General features: G+C 36.6%; 1 protein-coding gene across 2 annotated transcripts in view; it reads left to right on the top strand.

Annotated features, from left to right (window-relative positions):
* Positions 1 to 3,449: 3,449 nt before the first annotated feature.
* Positions 3,450 to 24,167, top strand: part of LOC143229333 (uncharacterized) — a 140,897-nt gene continuing 120,179 nt past the window's right edge. Inside the window, exon 1 of one of the 2 annotated variants that reach the window (XM_076461539.1) lies at positions 3,450 to 3,543. The gene's annotated coding sequence lies outside the window, so the exon portion shown is untranslated. The remainder of the gene's footprint in view (positions 3,544 to 24,167) is intronic. The other variant, XM_076461556.1, reaches the window with a different exon arrangement.

Genomic DNA, 24,167 nt, shown 5'->3' with positions numbered 1-24,167 from the left:
GCTGACACTGGAAATATCTGAGAGGGTTTGGAATGTATGGTCGTACCTTGCAATTAAGGTAACCTGCTTTGATTGTGGCAGGTGGACGTAGTGATGTGAATGTTAAAATGAGGACACTGGTCGGCATTGTAATTCCATCTTTGCAAGTGGAGATACACCTCACTGCAGAAACTCCTTGAGTGGAGAGTCCAGCGAGAATATCTGACTCGGGGATGTTCTTCACATCCCTTTCAACAATAACTCCTCGTAATGAATTCAAAGTAGCATGAGGTGTAACATCAATAGGTGTATCCTAATCACCTTTAAATGCAAAAAGAGTTCACTGTGTTGAGATGTGGATGTTTCAACCAATATGTCTCCAGATCAAAGCTCTTTTACTGACTTTGGAGAGCCAGCAAGTCTCTCCAGTCCCTTCTGAATAAAAATGGGGATATTTGCTCTAAAGGTTTCTCTGAAAGAGAATGTTGGATGAGAAAATGAGGTACGTGTGTTACAGAAGTTGAGGATTGCTGCTCAGAGTCTTCAAGACATGGTCGTTTACCTATTGACTGTTTTTCACTATTTTATTTAATTTTTTTCATTGGAGGATTCATAGGAAAAAAGAAAAATTCGGTACCCACTGACCTTACCCACCATAGAGTCCTACGAGGGGACGCACTACAATGCCAAACAAGGACACTGAAGCAACGCCATGGTTTCTTGAGCGCTATACCCAAACACCAGCATCAGAAACAATGTTCACAACACCTGCTGAGAACATCTAACACTGGTACTTGGTTGACCCTAACCCAAGGGGACCAGCCGATTGACCTTAGGGGGTCACCCCAAGACCGTCCGTCTATAGGAATTCAAGGCCAATCCTCCCCTTCACGGGTTATCACGCACGGCAAACACGTGGGTGGATGTTTAGATCTAAGAAGAGGTAAACTGAAAGAACAGAACCTTTCCTGGAAGGTCCCCTCACCACGTGCAGGATTTTCACACCGAGGGGATCGATAAGAGAAACGAATGATTTCTAGTATTTTATTTAAAGTGTTTAACAAAGAGAGCTATGACAGTTTGAGTACAACAGTTTTTTTAAATAAATTTACGTGTCACCGTCTTAAAGCAAACATAAACTCGTACAAGCAAAGATATCATTTGTTCAATATGAGAATTCACACAAATAATATACAATAAAATAATTATGTATTTTCACATATAACTATTTCACGTTTCTACTGTCAGCCTTAGGCTTACGTTGATCAACACTAGTCATTATTTTACTTAAAATGGGTAGGTTCTGTACATTTTTTATTAATTGTATGATACGTCAAATAACTAGTCCTATTTTAATTTTCATTTTGATTTATTGTCTGTGCTTTTGTACTAATCCAAAATCTTGTAATTCAAACATCGTACCCCCCCCGCTCGTATAACGGTAAGTCTACGGATTTACAATGCTAAAATCAGGGGTTCGATTCCTCTCGATGGGCTCAGGAGATAGCCTGATGCGGCTTTGCTATAAGAAACACACACACACAAACATCGTCTTTGTTGAATTTCACTTGCTTCACAGATTATTCTGCAAATAAGTACCGGATATAAAAATAAATGATTTAATATCTCTTATGATCGTGTCTAACTGGCCTGATCGATAAGAAAACAAACACTAGAAATACCTGCGCATAGTAATCCCTAATTTTGAACTGCTAAGATTAGAGAGAAAGCAACACGTCAACCACATCTACTACCAACTCATGGACTGATCGTGTCTTGCCAATTACTCGAATTTTACTGCCTTCTCTTATAGCACAACCTTAGCCCGAATATATGGAACAGGTCTTTGTGACGACAGGTCGGGAACCACAAATCATCGGATTCACAGTCCACTCATTAACCACTAGACTAAATAGATACCCACTATTTTTTTAGGTTGTTTGTATGCTCGTTCTAGAACTAGCTGCCAATCCTGTTAAAAACATGGACTTGGACATGATGTTCGGAAACAGTTAATTTTGATCATTATAACAGAACTTACAATAATTTCTTTTGATTGTATACATTGAACTTGCATTTTATTTACAAAATAATGTTTTCAGATTTGTCGGAGTTTATGTGTTCATGAATAACAATGTGAAAGAATTATCTTATGAGCCAGTGGTTAGAACCAGAAATTATTTTAACTTAAGAAACAAAAATTGGTTCATTAATCATTAAAAAAAAAATTAGCAGTAAAAACTGTTCTATTATGTCTCAGTTAAAGTTTTCACATTTTGATATTTAATTTTATTAACATAAAGGGAATCATTGTTATATTTAACATACCAGTTTACGATGGAAAGTTTTATAAAGAAACATTAACCAATATTTTGGAAAAGAGCCACGAGTTCTCTCTAAGGTTAAGATATACCTTATCTTAATAGTTAGTTAAATATATGATTTTATTTCTTATAACTGTATAATGTACAGGGCGAATATAAAGAAAACCCAACATTTAAAATGTTTATATTTAAATATTAAAAACTACTTTGCGTAGAAAGAGTAACTTTTACTGGACGCCGGTGGCGTCGTTGGACGTTGGCCCATGCCCAAGATGTATTTCACAGTGCCCCAAAACTATCTTACGTGAACTGTAATATATTACATTGCAATTGTATTTTCACTGTTTTAAATAGCAATTATTTATTGGTGCTCAAATCCCGATTTTTTTTTCAGTAACTAGTGACACCTTCTGTCACTAATGCATTGAAAATCAAGAATTTTATTCAAAAACAGAACGTATTAAAGTTATCTTTCCCAATCAGTATATGAAGTTTTCACCCAATTAAACCAATTTGCAAGAATAACCTTTTTTTTCATATTCGTTGTACATGTACTGATAGATGTTTTATGTCATATATTCAACTAATCCAACAATATTTAACAGAAATAATAAGAAAAAAAAATAAAATCAGTAATACTTCGTAAAAAGATTCTTGATTTTTAATTCTTGATTACAATTATAAAACTGATGAACTTTCACTCTTCTAGAACAAGTAATGTTAAAGGGAAATCGCTTTAAATATAATGTTTTCTTTCAAACATACTAGCGTTTATCAAATCAAACTAATTTTATGTTATACGTTTTATACTAGAGAGAATTAAAACATTGTTAACACAACAACGAGACAGACATAGTTCAGTAGGCTTATTGGACAACTACGTTTCAAATATTCCATATTTTAATTCTTATTTGCAACATAATCCTAACTTCAGTTATTAGGCAAGTTCTAACTTATTTATTTCTTATAATTAATTAAGAACAAACTTCAAACGTATTATATGTAAACCTTTGTTAAATGACATCCTATCAATTAGTTAATTGTTTTTTCTTTATTTAGCTCGAATATATAATATTCAATCCAACACTTTACCTTGCAAAATAAGTATATAATATGAGGATAAAAAGTTGTATGCTAGATAGCGCCACTATATCTGTTTTGTATAATTTTCTCATGGGCGTGCGTAATTTACCGCCATCTCGTCTGAGTCAAAGAATGAATCACTTTTAGATTTCGCAAGGTAAGATTTGTAATTTATCTCTATTTTTTGTTTCACTAAAAACTGTCTGACATTAATCGTGATAAATAAAAGTGTATTATGTTGTATTATTCTGTTTCAAACAGATTGTATTTTTACCATGCGAGCTCACTTACCCCCAGGCTTCAGAGTTGCGTTTACCGTTTTCCCTTGCCACCTATCGGAGTTGATTTTGTAATGAAAACGTTGTGTCAGTGTGGCTGCCCCATTCTTTAAAATATTACTAACTGGAAGTTTAGTCGTTAGTAAGGCAGTATGATTGATTTAGAGCAGTGGAGTTAAACGTTTTAATTTGTCATCGTGTGTTTTCATTGTTATGAAATAAAGATCTCGTGTAAATATCAAGATACGTAATGAGACCATCTATTAGTTTTCTTCAATAAATTTGTAACGTCATTAATGTAAATTCATACAGCTTTGTTAAAACTTAGTTTTGTATAATAAGTTTAAGTCATTTTGCTTGTGAAATCAGGTTTCAAAAGTATTCATGCATTCAGTGATTTGACTGGAAAGTTTGGCGACTGCTAGAGGCTTAATGAAATTAAGTGTTCGATCCCTGCGGTGGGCACAGTGCAGACAGCCAGTGTACAGGGTTGCATCTTGGAAAGAAGGAACAAGAATTTTAAGAAAAATAAAATAAAGATAGCGTGGTGTTACCTAGAACCTGATGTTGTGAAATTGTATAGCGATTCAGCAGAATGACATTCATTGTGATGAGCCTAAGACTTTACGAAAAACAGTTGTTCACGAAATAACTAATGTATTTCACGTGCCGTCTTGAAAACTTGTGAAAACAAAACTCGCATGTACTTCAAATTATTGAATCCATTTGATGTATTGTTCTGTCGGAAAAAATTCAGATTTTTTATTTATGGAGTCCAGTTATGTGTATGTCGTTACAACGTAATACGTTGTCGATTTTTAGGTTCTTTACAAAAATAGCAAAAACGTAATGTAGAAAATTGCCGTTTTAGGTTTACGTGCTTCAAGACGTTAGATTTAAATCACTTTTGAAAAACATTTTTTTGTTTAACAAATTACTGAGATCAGTTTCGAGTAATTTTCACGTATATTTCGTACGTCTTAGGACTAATTTAGGAATTTATCATAAGTAGCCTAGCGAGTATTTATAAATGATAGGTAACATACTAGCACTCACTTTGAAGGTAAATCATTTTTATCATTGACGCCATATTGAGTAAATGTAATCAATAGCTTATTATTGTTAAGATTACAATTCTAGATATTTTTCTTTTAGATTTGGAAAAGCTTTTTCCCCAAAATATTTGTTAATGATCCGTGAACTTTGGGAAAACTTGCATCAAATTCTTCGCAGTCCGCATGAAACAAGCAAGTAGACCTAGTATCTGATATCGTGATTAACACAGAACTTGCATCAGTTGTGTAGTACTCCAGCTTGCAATCAAATTCCAAGTCTATGCATCAGATATGAGTATCATTTGCCACACGCTGGTGTCTCTCCAAGAAAAATTCCAATATTTTAGAATCAAGGTATTTTGGTACTTCAAGATTAGCTACTAATTCCTAAGACACCTGATACTAAAGCTTTTAATAGACCTGCATTAATATAATATTGAAATAAGTTATGTGACACCAGTCAATCAGATAAATCTATAAAAGCTATTGTCGATTACCTCTTAATAAAAACAGATTAGTCTACAAAACAAAACTGTATCCTTCCGCAGTTATTGGGCCGTATAATAACACTTCACTAACAATCTTTTTATCGTATAGAATGTAATAGACTTAGTGAAAAGTAATTTGTCTAAGCTTCTTACTATTTCAAGAATTTGAATCCCATCACCAAGTAGCTTTTGTTAAATCCAAGGAAAATGGCCAAGTGTTTATTATTATTACTGATGTTCTAATATATTACTATGAAGTTAAGGTCTAGAGTAACTAAAGTCTAAATTCTCCAAAACACACAAGCTTACATAAACAAAAATTTGACTCTTGGGAAAAATTGAGTAATTTATCAATATATTCGAAAAGTATGTTTTATTACTTATAAATAATCGTAATTTGTGTTCGGTTAAGCTGAATATATATTTAATTTTTTAATGAATTTTACTTTTTAGCCAACTGTCCAGCACAAACTTTCAAACTTGGAGATTTCAATCAAAGCATCTCGCACAGCTTCTTCACAGCTTGTTTCAGATGTTTCTCAATAGAAAATATTAAAAATTGTGCTCTTATTACTTTTGGTCACTAAAAATTAACGTGGTTGCGATTTTGATAGACTTTCCAGAGTGCCTTACTTGGGTCACCCGCTAGCATAGCGGTATGTCTACGGATTTACAACGCTAAAATCAGGGGTTTAATTCCCTTCGGTGGATTTAGCATATAGCCCAATGTGGTTTCGCTATAAGGAAACACACACACGCCTTGCTTGGTTTGGAAAGGTTTATATTAATATGCTTGCTAACAAAAAAGTGATATCTTATAGTGACGTCTTTTTACGTGTGTATATTTAATTATTATTTAAGCCCCTTTGAAACACCAAAAGACAGCTTTTTTGCCTTCTGTTTCCTCCTCCTAATTATTACACTTTTATGGTTTTAAACGTATTTGAAAAGCAAGTGATAAACTGAAGTTTTTATTGTAAACATTTTTACTTTTGACCACAACTTGAAAGCAATTTGTGAAATTGGTGATTCTGATATGAGATACCATTTATGTTTTCTATTTTCCCTCTGTTCCCAAGTCTGGTTCTGCATCATAGACTCTGTAGTCTCGTGATATCTTTCGTGAGAAGTACTAATTTTGAAATTTGAAGTCGCTACGATGGAAAAACTAATTGACGAATCAGTTGCTTTAGCAATTATTTATTTGAACCTAAAATATTAACAGCTTACTCAGTATTGAATTTCGTACAAAGCTACACGAGGACTATCTGCGCTAACCGTCCCTAATTTAGTAGTGTAAGACTAGAGGGAAGGCAGCTAGTCATCACCACTCACAGCCAACTCTTGGGCTACAATTTTACCAACGAATAGTTGGATTGACCGTCACATTATAAAGCCCCAACGGCTGAAAGGGCGAGCATGTTTGGTGTGACTGGGATTCGAACCCAGGACTCTCAGATTACGAGTCGAGCGCTATAATCATCTGGCCAGGCCGGGCCTGTAAGCAATTACAGACTACATCAAAACGTAATTATCCCACACGTATGTGTAATAAAATAAATCCACATAAACTTACTTGTACGTATACTATTATACTACAGAAGTATAATGTAGTATGTTCAATAAAAGTCATATTTATTTTAAGATACGATAAGCAAACAGGAAGAATAATTTAAAACTTTCATCTTTTCCATCTTTTCATGAATACTAAGATTAGTTTTATTTCTGTGTGTTATTCTTTCATAAATAATGAATAAAGTGACAGATTCTGTAAAGTACATGCATTTCTGCATTTTCGTGTTTTTCGTAATTACTAGAAACCTGTACAAACATCAAAAGTTCTGGTCATAGATATTACTGTGAATATAATTTTAAATTAAGTCTTTTAACAACATGTTATTGTGCCAATAGTTCTTAATAATATTCACTGAAATAAAAATGCATATCTTTATTTATAGAACTGTATTATCTTTAGATGTGCCAACAAAGTTTTATTGTCCAAATATAGTATTTTAAGCCTTATAAAATAGCATTTGAAACAAACCTACAGACGTTTTTCCACATGTTGTTGTTCCCCAGTGGCTCACTTGAAAGGCTTTAGACTTATGACGTTGAAAACCAGGTTTCGATACCCGTGATTGGCACAGGATAAATAGCCCATTGTGTAGACTTCTGCTCAACAAGAAACAAAAATCGTATGTTGTTTGAGGATTTATTTAATGTAAGCTTTTACCTTCAATGCTGGAATCTTTATCACCCAAACAACATGTGAGAAAACGTCTGTGGTTTGATTTGATAATTGTAATAATTGAAAGTAACTTAATTATAATATTAAATACTGCATTTAGATATTTCCAACCCTTTTGGGCTCGGCATGGCGAGGTGGTTAAGGCACTCGACTCGCAATCCGAGAGTCGCGGGTTCGAATCCCCGTTACACCAAACATATCCGCCCTTTCATTCATGAGGGCGTTATAAAGTTACGGTCAATTCCACTATTCGATGGTAAAAGAGTAGCCCAACAGTTGGCGGCGGGTGGCGATGACTAGTTTCCTTCCCTCTAGTCTTGCACTGCTAAATTAGGGACGGCTAGCGCAGATGACCCTCTTGTAGCTTTGCGCGAAATTCAAAAACAAAACAAAACCTTTTATCAGATGATGAAACGCAGAGCAGATACACTGCTGTAGAATATTGATACAAACTGTTGGTTATATTGAATTTATTATATCTGGTTTAAATAGCCACTTTGGTCTCTGTACAGGCTACAAACTAATATCTGCTATATAAAACAAAATGTATGAGCGGGAAAAAATGCGCCGTCGTATATCTTTCATTTCATGTCTGTTCCTTACACGCTTCCAAACTTCTTGACTGATCGGCATCAAACATGACACGGTGATGCAGGATGACATGAGGAAAATCATGAGGGGAGCTTTGAACTTCCATCTACTTACGGGAAAGAAACTTCCAAATCAGCACAACTTGACACCACATAGAATGATATGAGGAAGGTCAACCCTCTCTCTCATTTGATATTGATAGAATTCTTGAAAACAGTATGTCTTCTTTTCACTATTGACATCGTTATCTGTTTTCATTTAATGTTTATTATGCTGAGAACAGCCGTGAGGGCGTTATATGTTACGGTCAATCCCACTATTCGTTGGTAAAAGAGTAGCCCAAGAGTTGGCGGTGGGTGGTGGTGACTAGCTCCCTTCCCTCTAGTCTTACACTGCTAAATTAGGAACGGCTAGCGCAGATAGCTCTCGTTTTGCTTTACGCGAAATTCAAAAACAAACAAACAAACAATATTAAGAACAAAATGGAAGCACAGATTTCTACCCTTTGTTACAAACGAGTTTTTATTTCGCCTGTCCAATGCACGTATACTCCAGTTACTCTATAACAAATGAAGTGGTAACTTAACAGTATATGTGATAAAGACACTGTCCTAACAGTAACTGGTAGTATCTATTCAGATGTACTCGATAATTAATGAAAGAAAGATAGCCACTAATGGCTCTCGTTATTTAAATCATAGGATTACATTTGTGGATGAATATATTAAACTTGGATTATATATAGTTTACAGAGTGGCCTAAACGTCATCAGAGTCTGATTTATCACATTTTAATGTTATTAGCTCTTTTTCTGTCAGGAATTGTGAAAGTCAGAATTCTTATAATAAAATATGTATTTTTGAATTGACCAGTTCAATCTCTCCTATACTTGTATTTACAATGTACTATATTGATGGACATTGCAGTAAGGAAATACATTTATTCTGTGTATGTTATAAAGTTCCATTACTTTTGGTCCAATCTGTATTTCATTTCTTTTTTTAAATGAATTATAAGTTTTTTCTGACATACCTACTATTTACAGATAATGAGAGACAGTGAAAACTGACACATAATAAGTCTTAAAGTGGCCTCGCTAAGCCTTTTCATTATCCAGGTGTGTTTGTTTTTTAGTTAGGCACAAACTTACGCAATGGGCTATCTCTGTTCTGCCCACCACGGCTACCGAAACCCGGTTTCTAGAGTTTTAAGTCCGCAGACTTACCACTGTGCCTGTTAGTCCAGATAATATAACTTTGATGTTTATTTTGCGAATTATACGACATATTTTGTTTCTGTTGCTGCATGAGTTTGGTTTGATAGAAAGCCTATTAAGAGTGATTCTCAATGGTTTATATATTGCGATTAACTTAATACCGTGTTTCTCCGATAATAAGACCTACCCATAAAATAAGACCTAGTGTGATTTTTGGGGATAGTTTTAATATAAGCCCTACCCTTAAAATAAGCCCAAGTTAAGAGTGGCAGGAAGAGGAAAGAAATAAAAAAAATTAATTTATTAATTAGTTTAATAGTTAATTAGTTTGTTTAAGTATTAATCAGTTAGTTTAATAGTTTAATAATAGTTTATTTTAAATGGTTAGTTTAATAGTTTTACTTTGTAACTTCATTTTTTTAATATATCAAAATAAGACATCCCCCGAAAATAAGCCCTAGTGTCATATTTTGGAGTGAAAATTAATATAAGCCCTGTCTTATTTTCGGAGAAACACGGTAGTTAATCTAACATCAGTGAGATTCTAATACGTAGCTGCCTGAGTTCTGAACAATAAGTATTATACATAAATGTACCACTTTTTTTTTAATATAACTGCTTACAATGGTGTAAGTTTTCATACGGCAGAAACTGTGTTCAAACAACAACTTACACTTCACATTGAAACACGTACAATTTTATAGTTTAAATCCACACATTATACAACCCATACTAGTGACAACTTCTAATCATTTAATGGTATTTATTTACAGACTTTCTGGAAGTGTTACACTTTTATCTCTAAACTTGCTTTATTTCACGACTTTTTGATATATTTTTCAATATTATACGGAAGCATTTAAGTGTTTTTCGTATTCTCTGGATTCGCGATTGCCCTCATTCAAGATGTTATATTACATTTTTAAGGTTTCAGTGCTAAGTTCCGAAAACTGGAAGCGAAGAAAACCATTAGGCCAAATAACTGTGATAAAATCACTCGTTTCGTTCTGTCGGCATTTAGTAATATGTAGTCCGGTTCAGCACAAGAGGCCTTTGAAGTCTATAACTTCATGCTAAAAAGACATTGAAAAACATAACTTGAACTTAAAACACGTAATGAATAATTAGAATATGAATTATATACTAGCCGATTACCCGTGGCGCCAATGCATTAGATCCGCATGTGACGTATTCATGACATTGTATCTGCACCCTGAGAATGGAAAAAAAATAAGTTATCCGTGACGGGAAACGGAGGCGAAACAGGAAAATCGTAATCCATATTGCAAAACTACATACACACAGGATAAAAATTTCGCGAAGTTGAAGATTGCACATCACGTTATAAAAATGTTTTTCCAGTATCATTCAAGTAAGAGTTCCATTATTACATGATGACGATGACTTGATGACTTGCGTGTTTGTATATATATCACATATTTTATTTCTTCTTCCAATTTCTAAAATAATTTCAAATTATGGCTCTTTAAAATGTCGGATTCTTATTTTTCGTTATTCGGGGCTACTTTGTTTTGACACCACAATCGTCTGAAGTCTTCCTTTTTCTTATCTTTGTTGTTTTGTGACTTCCTATGACATAACTTGGTTTTGTTACTTTAGTTACCTTTAAGGCCATTCTCCAGGTTGTAGTTCTACAAATAATCTATTATAAACTTTCATATACAATAACGCTTTCTCCTGTTGTTATAGTAAAACAGTTCATTTAAGAGTTTAATAAAAATTACCTCTTATTCTTTGATTTCTCGTAACTGTTTTTGTGACTGTTGCACAATTAAAATTAACTTCCTGAAGTGTTACTTCTGCAGTCGTAACCCTACCTATTTATAGTGACGAAAACTTATGAAACATTTTTCAAAAACTATCTTTATGTTTTTATAATACATGCACTAAAAACAGAATAATGAGGATATTGTTCTTTCAGAGTTTTGAATTTGTTCATAGTGCAATTATTAAACTGTTTGCTGGGGTACTGTGTTTTTCTTTTTCAGAAATATAACTTTGAAGTTATGTAAGTTGATCTGCTTACTGCATGTATCCATCACGCGTTATTTTCATCACAAATATTAGGCCTACTTTGGACCGTTACTTTTTGCGTCCCTGTTTTCCTTTAAGCTGCGTATTGTTCAACAATTTATCTCACAATTTTGCTACACATCTAACTAGCTACTCACACGTGATCGCCCCTGAATTTAAATTGATAGACTAGAAGGAAGGCTATTCGTCAAAAGAACCCACTGGACATTCTTATGCTATTTTTTTCTGATCACTGGTGGTCGAACAGTGGGATCTGGTCTTTACTCAGTATAGGGCACCCACAATCCCACTAAAGGTTAAATTAATTGTAAAGATTTTATTGCGTGTGTGTGTTTGTGTTATGTTTCCAGGCAAAGAATATCAAAATGTCTTGTTGAGATTTTCTGTGGCACTCAGTTTTATAAGGTCCGACTGGATTGATATGCATATAATTGCTCATCGAGTCTAATCCGTGACGTTTGTGACAAATTCAACCAACTGACGGTTTACTATCAAGTGATTTGAGTTATTCGAGTATCAATGGTAACATTCTAAAATAAGCCAATAAAATTCCTGGTTTGATATTTTATGTCAGTAAAAAGGAAAAGGTTTGTCTTTTTTTTTTTATTATTATTTAAGCACAAAGCTACAAAATGGGTTATCTGTGCTCTGCCCACCACCGGTATCGAAATTGGGTTTCTAGTCGAATGACTATGTAGACATATCGCCGTGCCACTGGGGAACGAAAAAACAGAAAGAAAACGTTTATAACTGTTGAAATAGAATTCTTGGAATATGAGTTTTCTGAACAACACGAGGATCAAGTTATGCCATAGGCTACACCAGAATAACGCCTGGCATAACCAGGTGGTTAAGGCGTTCGACTCCCCCATCACTCGCCCTATCAGCCGTGGGGGCGTTATAATGTTACGGTCAATCCCACTCTTCGATGGTAAAAGAGTAGCCCAAAATATGGCGGTGGGTGGTGATGAATAGCTGCCTTCTCTCTAGCCTTACACTACTAGATTAGGGACTGCTAGCGCAGATAGCCCTCGTGTAGCTTGGCTCGAAATTCAAAAACAAATCAGAATAAATCTGCGTCGACATATATCGTTGCACCGCTTTTTACGGACTTTCTTTGCTTCATGTCGGATTCCGATCCAGAACCGTTTAGGACTCTGACAGTTACTCTCATTACATCATTTTCGATTTCCTCAGTTGGTGAGATTGAAGTAAAACGTGAGTATAAACTAGTTCAGCTGTTCGTGAGAGAGGATAATAAAACTAAATCAAACTGTCTTCAAAAATCGAGTGCTTTTGGACACTTCTTCGAAAACAAGAAATAATATAAATACACGAACATTTACCAGATCTCGGAATCTCCAATCAAGTTCTTGTTTTTCGTGAGTATTAAACTATTCTTCATTTGTGAGAGATGTATAGTTGTACATAGATGTTAATGTCCAGTATATCAAGTTGTTTTCATTTTTACTGTCGAGATTTTTGTTCTCTTCAGCTTCTCATCTGATATACTTATTGTAGTCCATACAGAGATTTGTTTGTGTGTGTGGCTAGGGCTTCTCATCTGATATACTTATTGTAGTCCATAAACAGAGATTTGTTTGTGTGTGTGGCTAGGGCTTCTCATCTGATATACTTATTGTAGTCCATATACCAAGATTTGTTTGTGTGTGTGGCTAGGGCTTCTCATCTGATATACTTATTGTAGTCCATACACAGAGATTTGTTTGTGTGTGTGGCTAGGGCTTCTCATCTGATATACTTATTGTAGTCCATACACAGAGATTTGTTTGTGTGTGTGGCTAGGGCTTCTCATCTGATATACTTATTGTAGTCCATACACAGAGATTTGTTTGTGTGTGTGGCTAGGGCTTCTCATCTGATATACTTATTGTAGTCCATACACAGAGATTTGTTTGTGTGTGTGGCTAGGGCTTCTCATCTGATATACTTATTGTAGTCCATACACAGAGATTTGTTTGTGTGTGTGGCTAGGGCTTCTCATCTGATATACTTATTGTAGTCCATACACAGAGATTTGTTTGTGTGTGTGGCTAGGGCTTCTCATCTGATATACTTATTGTAGTCCATACACAGAGATTTGTTTGTGTGTGTGGCTAGGGCTTCTCATCTGATATACTTATTGTAGTCCATACACAGAGATTTGTTTGTGTGTGTGGCTAGGGCTTCTCATCTGATATACTTATTGTAGTCCATACACAGAGATTTGTTTGTGTGTGTGGCTAGGGCTTCTCATCTGATATACTTATTGTAGTCCATACACAAAGATTTGTTTGTGTGTGTGGCTAGGGCTTCTCATCTGATATACTTATTGTAGTCCATACACAGAGATTTGTTTGTGTGTGTGGCTAGGGCTTCTCATCTGATATACTTATTGTAGTCCATACACAGAGATTTGTTTGTGTGTGTGGCTAGGGCTTCTCATCTGATATACTTATTGTAGTCCATACACAGAGATTTGTTTGTGTGTGTGGCTAGGGCTTCTCATCTGATATACTTATTGTAGTCCATACACAAAGATTTGTTTGTGTGTGTGGCTAGGGCTTCTCATCTGATATACTTATTGTAGTCCATACACAGAGATTTGTTTGTGTGTGTGGCTAGGGCTTCTCATCTGATATACTTATTGTAGTCCATACACAAGATTTGTTTGTGTGTGTGGCTAGGGCTTCTCATCTGATATACTTATTGTAGTCCATACACAGAGATTTGTTTGTGTGTGTGGCTAGGGCTTCTCATCTGATATACTTATTGTAGTCCATACACAAAGATTTGTTTGTGTGTGTGGCTAGGGCTTCTCATCTGATATACTTATTGTAGTCCATACACAGAGATTTGTTTGTGTGTGTGGCTAGGGCTTCTCATCTGATATACTTATTGTAGTCCATACACAGAGATTTGTTTGTGTGTGTGGCTAGGGCTTCTCATCTGATATACTTATTGTAGTCCATACACAAGATTTGTTTGTGTGTGTGGCTAGGGCTTCTCATCTGATATACTTATTGTAGTCCATACACAAAGATTTGTTTGTGTGTGTGGCTAGGGCTTCTCATCTGATATACTTATTGTAGTCCATACACCAAGATTTGTTTGTGTGTGTGGCTAGGGCTTCTCATCTGATATACTTATTGTAGTCCATACACAGAGATTTGTTTGTGTGTGTGGCTAGGGCTTCTCATCTGATATACTTATTGTAGTCCATACACAGAGATTTGTTTGTGTGTGTGGCTAGGGCTTCTCATCTGATATACTTATTGTAGTCCATACACAGAGATTTGTTTGTGTGTGTGGCTAGGGCTTCTCATCTGATATACTTATTGTAGTCCATACACAGAGATTTGTTTGTGTGTGTGGCTAGGGCTTCTCATCTGATATACTTATTGTAGTCCATACACAGAGATTTGTTTGTGTGTGTGGCTAGGGCTTCTCATCTGATATACTTATTGTAGTCCATACACAGAGATTTGTTTGTGTGTGTGGCTAGGGCTTCTCATCTGATATACTTATTGTAGTCCATACACAGAGATTTGTTTGTGTGTGTGGCTAGGGCTTCTCATCTGATATACTTATTGTAGTCCATACACAGAGATTTGTTTGTGTGTGTGGCTAGGGCTTCTCATCTGATATACTTATTGTAGTCCATACACAGAGATTTGTTTGTGTGTGTGGCTAGGGCTTCTCATCTGATATACTTATTGTAGTCCATACACAGAGATTTGTTTGTGTGTGTGGCTAGGGCTTCTCATCTGATATACTTATTGTAGTCCATACACAGAGATTTGTTTGTGTGTGTGGCTAGGGCTTCTCATCTGATATACTTATTGTAGTCCATACACAGAGATTTGTTTGTGTGTGTGGCTAGGGCTTCTCATCTGATATACTTATTGTAGTCCATACACAGAGATTTGTTTGTGTGTGTGGCTAGGGCTTCTCATCTGATATACTTATTGTAGTCCATACACAGAGATTTGTTTGTGTGTGTGGCTAGGGCTTCTCATCTGATATACTTATTGTAGTCCATACACAGAGATTTGTTTGTGTGTGTGGCTAGGGCTTCTCATCTGATATACTTATTGTAGTCCATACACAGAGATTTGTTTGTGTGTGTGGCTAGGGCTTCTCATCTGATATACTTATTGTAGTCCATACACAGAGATTTGTTTGTGTGTGTGGCTAGGGCTTCTCATCTGATATACTTATTGTAGTCCATACACAGAGATTTGTTTGTGTGTGTGGCTAGGGCTTCTCATCTGATATACTTATTGTAGTCCATACACAGAGATTTGTTTGTGTGTGTGGCTAGGGCTTCTCATCTGATATACTTATTGTAGTCCATACACAGAGATTTGTTTGTGTGTGTGGCTAGGGCTTCTCATCTGATATACTTATTGTAGTCCATACACAGAGATTTGTTTGTGTGTGTGGCTAGGGCTTCTCATCTGATATACTTATTGTAGTCCATACACAAAGATTTGTTTGTGTGTGTGGCTAGGGCTTCTCATCTGATATACTTATTGTAGTCCATACACAAAGATTTGTTTGTGTGTGTGGCTAGGGCTTCTCATCTGATATACTTATTGTAGTCCATACACAAGATTTGTTTGTGTGTGTGGCTAGGGCTTCTCATCTGATATACTTATTGTAGTCCATACACAAAGATTTGTTTGTGTGTGTGGCTAGGGCTTCTCATCTGATATACTTATTGTAGTCCATACACAAAGATTTGTTTGTGTGTGTGGCTAGGGCTTCTCATCTGATATACTTATTGTAGTCCATACAAAAAGATTTGTTTGTGTGTGTGGCTAGGGCTTCTCATCTGATATACTTATTGTAGTCCATACACAAAGATTTGTTTGTGTGTGTGGCTAGGGCTTCTCATCTGATATACTTATTGTAGTCCATACACAAAGATTTGTTTGTGTGTGTGGCTAGGGCTTCTCATCTGATATACTTATTGTAGTCCATACACAAAGATTTGTTTGTGTGTGTGGCTAGGGCTTCTCATCTGATATACTTATTGTAGTCCATACACAAAGATTTGTTTGTGTGTGTGGCTAGGGCTTCTCATCTGATATACTTATTGTAGTCCATACACAGAGATTTGTTTGTGTGTGTGGCTAGGGCTTCTCATCTGATATACTTATTGTAGTCCATACACACAGATTTGTTTGTGTGTGTGGCTAGGGCTTCTCATCTGATATACTTATTGTAGTCCATACACAGAGATTTGTTTGTGTGTGTGGCTAGGGCTTCTCATCTGATATACTTATTGTAGTCCATACACAGAGATTTGTTTGTGTGTGTGGCTAGGGCTTCTCATCTGATATACTTATTGTAGTCCATACACAGAGATTTGTTTGTGTGTGTGGCTAGGGCTTCTCATCTGATATACTTATTGTAGTCCATACACAGAGATTTGTTTGTGTGTGTGGCTAGGGCTTCTCATCTGATATACTTATTGTAGTCCATACACAGAGATTTGTTTGTGTGTGTGGCTAGGGCTTCTCATCTGATATACTTATTGTAGTCCATACACAGAGATTTGTTTGTGTGTGTGGCTAGGGCTTCTCATCTGATATACTTATTGTAGTCCATACACAGAGATTTGTTTGTGTGTGTGGCTAGGGCTTCTCATCTGATATACTTATTGTAGTCCATACACAGAGATTTGTTTGTGTGTGTGGCTAGGGCTTCTCATCTGATATACTTATTGTAGTCCATACACAGAGATTTGTTTGTGTGTGTGGCTAGGGCTTCTCATCTGATATACTTATTGTAGTCCATACACAGAGATTTGTTTGTGTGTGTGGCTAGGGCTTCTCATCTGATATACTTATTGTAGTCCATACACAGAGATTTGTTTGTGTGTGTGGCTAGGGCTTCTCATCTGATATACTTATTGTAGTCCATACACAAAGATTTGTTTGTGTGTGTGGCTAGGGCTTCTCATCTGATATACTTATTGTAGTCCATACACAGAGATTTGTTTGTGTGTGTGGCTAGGGCTTCTCATCTGATATACTTATTGTAGTCCATACACAAAGATTTGTTTGTGTGTGTGGCTAGGGCTTCTCATCTGATATACTTATTGTAGTCCATACACAAAGATTTGTTTGTGTGTGTGGCTAGGGCTTCTCATCTGATATACTTATTGTAGTCCATACACAGAGATTTGTTTGTGTGTGTGGCTAGGGCTTCTCATCTGATATACTTATTGTAGTCCATACACAAAGATTTGTTTGTGTGTGTGGCTAGGGCTTCTCATCTGATATACTTATTGTAGTCCATACACAGAGATTTGTTTGTGTGTGTGGCTAGGGCTTCTCATCTGATATACTTATTGTAGTCCATACACAAAGATTTGTTTGTGTGTGTGGCTAGGGCTTCTCATCTGATATACTTATTGTAGTCCATACACAAAGATTTGTTTGTGTGTGTGGCTAGGGCTTCTCATCTGATATACTTATTGTAGTCCATACACAAAGATTTGTTTGTGTGTGTGGCTAGGGCTTCTCATCTGATATACTTATTGTAGTCCATACACAAAGATTTGTTTGTGTGTGTGGCTAGGGCTTCTCATCTGATATACTTATTGTAGTCCATACACAGAAGATTTGTTTGTGTGTGTGGCTAGGGCTTCTCATCTGATATACTTATTGTAGTCCATACACAAAGATTTGTTTGTGTGTGTGGCTAGGGCTTCTCATCTGATATACTTATTGTAGTCCATAAACAGATTTGTTTGTGTGTGTGGCTAGGGCTTCTCATCTGATATACTTATTGTAGTCCATACACAGAGATTTGTTTGTGTGTGTGGCTAGGGCTTCTCATCTGATATACTTATTGTAGTCCATACACAGAGATTTGTTTGTGTGTGTGGCTAGGGCTTCTCATCTGATATACTTATTGTAGTCCATACACAAAGACAGGGCTTCTCATCTGATATACTTATTGTAGTCCATACACAAAGATTTGTTTGTGTGTGTGGCTAGGGCTTCTCATCTGATATACTTATTGTAGTCCATACACAGAGATTTGTTTGTGTGTGTGGCTAGGGCTTCTCATCTGATATACTTATTGTAGTCCATACACACAGATTTGTTTGTGTGTGTGGCTAGGGCTTCTCATCTGATATACTTATTGTAGTCCATACACAGAGATTTGTTTGTGTGTGTGGCTAGGGCTTCTCATCTGATATACTTATTGTAGTCCATACACAGAGATTTGTTTGTGTGTGTGGCTAGGGCTTCTCATCTGATATACTTATTGTAGTCCATACACAGAGATTTGTTTGTGTGTGTGGCTAGGGCTTCTCATCTGATATACTTATTGTAGTCCATACACAGAGATTTGTTTGTGTGTGTGGCTAGGGCTTCTCATCTGATATACTTATTGTAGTCCATACACAGAGATTTGTTTGTGTGTGTGGCTAGGGCTTCTCATCTGATATACTTATTGTAGTCCATACACAGAGATTTGTTTGTGTGTGTGGCTAGGGCTTCTCATCTGATATACTTATTGTAGTCCATACACAAAGATTTGTTTGTGTGTGTGGCTAGGGCTTCTCATCTGATATACTTATTGTAGTCCATACACAGAGATTTGTTTGTGTGTGTGGCTAGGGCTTCTCATCTGATATACTTATTGTAGTCCATACACAAAGATTTGTTTGTGTGTGTGGCTAGGGCTTCTCATCTGATATACTTATTGTAGTCCATACACAAAGATTTGTTTGTGTGTGTGGCTAGGGCTTCTCATCTGATATACTTATTGTAGTCCATACACAGAGATTTGTTTGTGTGTGTGGCTAGGGCTTCTCATCTGATATACTTATTGTAGTCCATACACAGAGATTTGTTTGTGTGTGTGGCTAGGGCTTCTCATCTGATATACTTATTGTAGTCCATACACAAAGATTTGTTTGTGTGTGTGGCTAGGGCTTCTCATCTGATATACTTATTGTAGTCCATACACAAAGATTTGTTTGTGTGTGTGGCTAGGGCTTCTCATCTGATATACTTATTGTAGTCCATACACAAAGATTTGTTTGTGTGTGTGGCTAGGGCTTCTCATCTGATATACTTATTGTAGTCCATACACAAAGATTTGTTTGTGTGTGTGGCTAGGGCTTCTCATCTGATATACTTATTGTAGTCCATACACAGAGATTTGTTTGTGTGTGTGGCTAGGGCTTCTCATCTGATATACTTATTGTAGTCCATACACAAAGATTTGTTTGTGTGTGTGGCTAGGGCTTCTCATCTGATATACTTATTGTAGTCCATACACAAAGATTTGTTTGTGTGTGTGGCTAGGGCTTCTCATCTGATATACTTATTGTAGTCCATACACAGAGATTTGTTTGTGTGTGTGGCTAGGGCTTCTCATCTGATATACTTATTGTAGTCCATACACAAAGATTTGTTTGTGTGTGTGGCTAGGGCTTCTCATCTGATATACTTATTGTAGTCCATACACAGAGATTTGTTTTGTGTGTGTGGCTAGGGCTTCTCATCTGATATACTTATTGTAGTCCATACACAGAGATTTGTTTGTGTGTGTGGCTAGGGCTTCTCATCTGATATACTTATTGTAGTCCATACACAGAGATTTGTTTGTGTGTGTGGCTAGGGCTTCTCATCTGATATACTTATTGTAGTCCATACACAGAGATTTGTTTGTGTGTGTGGCTAGGGCTTCTCATCTGATATACTTATTGTAGTCCATACACAGAGATTTGTTTGTGTGTGTGGCTAGGGCTTCTCATCTGATATACTTATTGTAGTCCATACACAGAGATTTGTTTGTGTGTGTGGCTAGGGCTTCTCATCTGATATACTTATTGTAGTCCATACACAGAGATTTGTTTGTGTGTGTGGCTAGGGCTTCTCATCTGATATACTTATTGTAGTCCATACACAGAGATTTGTTTGTGTGTGTGGCTAGGGCTTCTCATCTGATATACTTATTGTAGTCCATACACAGAGATTTGTTTGTGTGTGTGGCTAGGGCTTCTCATCTGATATACTTATTGTAGTCCATACACAGAGATTTGTTTGTGTGTGTGGCTAGGGCTTCTCATCTGATATACTTATTGTAGTCCATACACACAGATTTGTTTGTGTGTGTGGCTAGGGCTTCTCATCTGATATACTTATTGTAGTCCATACACAGAGATTTGTTTGTGTGTGTGGCTAGGGCTTCTCATCTGATATACTTATTGTAGTCCATACACAAAGATTTGTTTGTGTGTGTGGCTAGGGCTTCTCATCTGATATACTTATTGTAGTCCATACACAAAGATTTGTTTGTGTGTGTGGCTAGGGCTTCTCATCTGATATACTTATTGTAGTCCATACACAAAGATTTGTTTGTGTGTGTGGCTAGGGCTTCTCATCTGATATACTTATTGTAGTCCATACACAAAGATTTGTTTGTGTGTGTGGCTAGGGCTTCTCATCTGATATACTTATTGTAGTCCATACACAGAGATTTGTTTGTGTGTGTGGCTAGGGCTTCTCATCTGATATACTTATTGTAGTCCATACACAGAGATTTGTTTGTGTGTGTGGCTAGGGCTTCTCATCTGATATACTTATTGTAGTCCATACACAGAGATTTGTTTGTGTGTGTGGCTAGGGCTTCTCATCTGATATACTTATTGTAGTCCATACACAAAGATTTGTTTGTGTGTGTGGCTAGGGCTTCTCATCTGATATACTTATTGTAGTCCATACACAAAGATTTGTTTGTGTGTGTGGCTAGGGCTTCTCATCTGATATACTTATTGTAGTCCATACACAAAGATTTGTTTGTGTGTGTGGCTAGGGCTTCTCATCTGATATACTTATTGTAGTCCATACACAAAGATTTGTTTGTGTGTGTGGCTAGGGCTTCTCATCTGATATACTTATTGTAGTCCATACACAAAGATTTGTTTGTGTGTGTGGCTAGGGCTTCTCATCTGATATACTTATTGTAGTCCATACACAAAGATTTGTTTGTGTGTGTGGCTAGGGCTTCTCATCTGATATACTTATTGTAGTCCATACACAAAGATTTGTTTGTGTGTGTGGCTAGGGCTTCTCATCTGATATACTTATTGTAGTCCATACACAGAGATTTGTTTGTGTGTGTGGCTAGGGCTTCTCATCTGATATACTTATTGTAGTCCATACACAGAGATTTGTTTGTGTGTGTGGCTAGGGCTTCTCATCTGATATACTTATTGTAGTCCATACACAGAGATTTGTTTGTGTGTGTGGCTAGGGCTTCTCATCTGATATACTTATTGTAGTCCATACACAGAGATTTGTTTGTGTGTGTGGCTAGGGCTTCTCATCTGATATACTTATTGTAGTCCATACACAGAGATTTGTTTGTGTGTGTGGCTAGGGCTTCTCATCTGATATACTTATTGTAGTCCATACACAGAGATTTGTTTGTGTGTGTGGCTAGGGCTTCTCATCTGATATACTTATTGTAGTCCATACACAGAGATTTGTTTGTGTGTGTGGCTAGGGCTTCTCATCTGATATACTTATTGTAGTCCATACACAAAGATTTGTTTGTGTGTGTGGCTAGGGCTTCTCATCTGATATACTTATTGTAGTCCATACACAGAGATTTGTTTGTGTGTGTGGCTAGGGCTTCTCATCTGATATACTTATTGTAGTCCATACACAGAGATTTGTTTGTGTGTGTGGCTAGGGCTTCTCATCTGATATACTTATTGTAGTCCATACACAGAGATTTGTTTGTGTGTGTGGCTAGGGCTTCTCATCTGATATACTTATTGTAGTCCATACACATTTGTTTGTGTGTGTGGCTAGGGCTTCTCAGATTTGTTTGTGTGTGTGGCTAGGGCTTCTCATCTGATATACTTATTGTAGTCCATACACAGAGATTTGTTTGTGTGTGTGGCTAGGGCTTCTCATCTGATATACTTATTGTAGTCCATACACAGAGATTTGTTTGTGTGTGTGGCTAGGGCTTCTCATCTGATATACTTATTGTAGTCCATACACAGAGATTTGTTTGTGTGTGTGGCTAGGGCTTCTCATCTGATATACTTATTGTAGTCCATACACAGAGATTTGTTTGTGTGTGTGGCTAGGGCTTCTCATCTGATATACTTATTGTAGTCCATACACAGAGATTTGTTTGTGTGTGTGGCTAGGGCTTCTCATCTGATATACTTATTGTAGTCCATACACAAAGATTTGTTTGTGTGTGTGGCTAGGGCTTCTCATCTGATATACTTATTGTAGTCCATACACAGAGATTTGTTTGTGTGTGTGGCTAGGGCTTCTCATCTGATATACTTATTGTAGTCCATACACAGAGATTTGTTTGTGTGTGTGGCTAGGGCTTCTCATCTGATATACTTATTGTAGTCCATACACAGAGATTTGTTTGTGTGTGTGGCTAGGGCTTCTCATCTGATATACTTATTGTAGTCCATACACAAAGATTTGTTTGTGTGTGTGGCTAGGGCTTCTCATCTGATATACTTATTGTAGTCCATACACAGAGATTTGTTTGTGTGTGTGGCTAGGGCTTCTCATCTGATATACTTATTGTAGTCCATACACAAAGATTTGTTTGTGTGTGTGGCTAGGGCTTCTCATCTGATATACTTATTGTAGTCCATACACAGAGATTTGTTTGTGTGTGTGGCTAGGGCTTCTCATCTGATATACTTATTGTAGTCCATACACAAAGATTTGTTTGTGTGTGTGGCTAGGGCTTCTCATCTGATATACTTATTGTAGTCCATACACAAAGATTTGTTTGTGTGTGTGGCTAGGGCTTCTCATCTGATATACTTATTGTAGTCCATACACAAAGATTTGTTTGTGTGTGTGGCTAGGGCTTCTCATCTGATATACTTATTGTAGTCCATACACAAAGATTTGTTTGTGTGTGTGGCTAGGGCTTCTCATCTGATATACTTATTGTAGTCCATACACAAGATTTGTTTGTGTGTGTGGCTAGGGCTTCTCATCTGATATACTTATTGTAGTCCATACACAGAGATTTGTTTGTGTGTGTGGCTAGGGCTTCTCATCTGATATACTTATTGTAGTCCATACACAAAGATTTGTTTGTGTGTGTGGCTAGGGCTTCTCATCTGATATACTTATTGTAGTCCATACACAAAGATTTGTTTGTGTGTGTGGCTAGGGCTTCTCATCTGATATACTTATTGTAGTCCATACACAGAGATTTGTTTGTGTGTGTGGCTAGGGCTTCTCATCTGATATACTTATTGTAGTCCATACACAAAGATTTGTTTGTGTGTGTGGCTAGGGCTTCTCATCTGATATACTTATTGTAGTCCATACACAGAGATTTGTTTGTGTGTGTGGCTAGGGCTTCTCATCTGATATACTTATTGTAGTCCATACACAAAGATTTGTTTGTGTGTGTGGCTAGGGCTTCTCATCTGATATACTTATTGTAGTCCATACACAAAGATTTGTTTGTGTGTGTGGCTAGGGCTTCTCATCTGATATACTTATTGTAGTCCATACAAAAGATTTGTTTGTGTGTGTGGCTAGGGCTTCTCATCTGATATACTTATTGTAGTCCATACACAAAGATTTGTTTGTGTGTGTGGCTAGGGCTTCTCATCTGATATACTTATTGTAGTCCATACACAAGATTTGTTTGTGTGTGTGGCTAGGGCTTCTCATCTGATATACTTATTGTAGTCCATACACAGAGATTTGTTTGTGTGTGTGGCTAGGGCTTCTCATCTGATATACTTATTGTAGTCCATACACAGAGATTTGTTTGTGTGTGTGGCTAGGGCTTCTCATCTGAT

Source organism: Tachypleus tridentatus, chromosome 1, assembly GCF_004210375.1.
Source record: "Tachypleus tridentatus isolate NWPU-2018 chromosome 1, ASM421037v1, whole genome shotgun sequence".
NCBI lineage: Eukaryota > Metazoa > Arthropoda > Merostomata > Xiphosura > Limulidae > Tachypleus > Tachypleus tridentatus.
Note: the sequence above shows the minus strand (reverse complement) of the source record. Positions and strands in the feature narration are given on the sequence as shown.